The sequence below is a fragment of the Melospiza melodia genome, chromosome 1, assembly GCF_035770615.1.
Source record: "Melospiza melodia melodia isolate bMelMel2 chromosome 1, bMelMel2.pri, whole genome shotgun sequence".
NCBI classification, from domain to species: Eukaryota; Metazoa; Chordata; class Aves; order Passeriformes; family Passerellidae; genus Melospiza; species Melospiza melodia.
This window is the reverse complement of record NC_086194.1, coordinates 120,319,413-120,321,863: the sequence shown is the minus strand read 5'-3', so window position 1 is coordinate 120,321,863 and position 2,451 is coordinate 120,319,413.

Here is a 2,451-nt window from a genome sequence, read left to right as displayed (position 1 = left end):
TCAGACTGCCCATCAGAGACAGCAAGGGTTTGTGTGTGTGTCTGTAGGACAAACAAAAAAGACCTGATTGTTCTTTGTTGCTGTCACACTGGTATCAGTGAAGCTGTGCTTTGCATTTGTGACAAAACCACTCTTGATAATACACCATTGTTTTGGTCACTGCTGAGCAGTGCTACCACAGCACCAAGGTTTTCTCTCCAAAACACTCCTGCAAAGGCCAGTAGGCTGGGGATAGGCAAGAGGTGTGAGGGGACACTGCTGGGCCCGCTGACCCCAGCTGACCAAAGGGAGGTCCCACACCATATGATGTCAAGCTCAGCAGTAAAAGCTGGGGGAAAGGAAGACATTTGTGGTTATCCTCATTGCTATGGTGCTTGTTTTCCCAATAATCATTGTGGATGCCGGGACCCACCTTTCCTGTAGGAGTCTGGACATCTGGTAGCCAATGGGAAGTGATGAATTAATTATTTTGGCTTTGCCTCTGTGCAACACTTTTGCTTTTCTTATTAAAATGTAATTATCTTGATCCATTAGTCTTCTAACCTTCCTGATATTTTCTTCAGATACCACAGCAGGAGTGTAGGGCAAATGTCAGGCTGGATTTTTTGTTGCTAGTCAGGCCCAACCCACCATGGTACAACAGTTGAATTTTAAGAAGCTACTGCTTTTAGAAATAATGCCTTAAGGCACCCTAATAAAACTAATATTAACAGATCTGATTTTTTAAAAGTGACCTATATTTGGCAGTCCTTGAAAATCAGATCCCTCCTAGAATCCTGCAAGTATAATGAGTATTTAAAGTCATTTCTATTAGCTGCTAAATTTATTTGTGCGCATGGATATTTGAATAGCAGCGTGTACTACAATACAAGGAGTAACATGAGAGCAAGATGAGCAAGTTTAGAAGTCTATAAGTTACAAAGCTAAAGGCAAGACTATTGCTGGTGACTGCCTTTATATAATATATTTGTGCTCCACTCACTGAGTAGTAACACAATGTGATTTTTCACAGCTTTTGCAGACACATCTCTTCTGATGTATGTGTAATCATTACAGTGATCTACTTCAGCACAGCTACACAGAATAAGGTTTTGCTGCCTTGAAATGCAATTAAACACTTGTGAAATATAGTGAAGATTCTGTTTATCAGTACATTACTTAAAGTTTCAAAATTTGGTTGCTGTGCAATTAGTGTAATGAAGTGCAAATTGGAGTGCAGCATAATTATGACTCTTGTTATTGTGGAGGCAATTAAGACTGGATGGAAAGGTACTAATAACTGTAGCTGCTTGCAATGTACCACTTAGTTTTTCACCTTTGATAAGTTTAGAGAAGAAAGCAGACTTTTTGAGGAACTTGGTTACCTGGGTTCAGTGTTAACTTCAGTAGTGTGGGCACTTTTGTAGCAAATTTATCCTTAGTACCTCTTTACTGTTCCAACTCCAGGAATAGACTTCTTTTTTCACTGATGACTTTGTAAGAAGTGGTTTTTTTTGCCAGACTTGGATCACTTTTTATTACATGTTCAGAAAGAAACAAAGACAACTAAGAGAAAAAAAAAAAAAAAGTATTCAGTTATTTTTTCTTTGACATTTATACATCCACTTGAAGTTGCTGAGAAGGAAATCATTGGGTTATTGCATTAGTTTTGGCTGGGATAGAGTTAATTTCTTCATAGTAGCAGGTACGGGGACATGTTTTGAATGTATGTTGCAACAGTCTGATAGCTCAGGGACATTTTCATTATTGCTGAGCAGCACTTGCATGGTGTCAAGGCCTTTTCTGCTTCTCCTACTGCCTTGCCAGCAAGGAGAATGGGGGCAGGGCGGGGGAGTTCAAAGACTTGTCAGTGGACTCCGCCAGGAAAGCTGACCCTAACTGGCCAAAGGGATGTGGTGAATGACCTTGGGAAGTGGTGGCTGAATTCCTCGCTCGGCTTTGCATGTGGATGTATTTTGCTTTCCCTACTAAACTATTGTTATCTCAACCCATGAATTTTCTCACTTTTACTCTCTTGGTTCTCTCCCCTGTCCTACTGGGAGCAAGCAGCTGTGTGGTGCTTAGTTGCCAGCTGGGGTTAAACCCCTAAAATGGAATAATTTAAAATGAACAAGAAGGTCTCTATTACCTCTTCAACATCAGTAAAACAAGCAACCACTTAAGAGAATATCTGATTGTACAAGTCTATACTGCAATAACGGCCGCCATATATACCCAAGGATATCAAACCTTACCTAAAACTTCAATGTGCTTTTGAGTAACTTTCCATGACTGTTTTCCAAGGCAACTTCCAGTAACTTCTGCTGAGGCGACCTTTAATAATAGCGAAGAAACACAGAGAGGCAAAAGGAGTTAATTTCTGGACAAGGCTTCGCTCAGACATGAAGGTCACAGCAACCTCTTCAGTGCAATATTTCTCTTCCATCTGTTTGAATCTGTTCCTTGAAACTT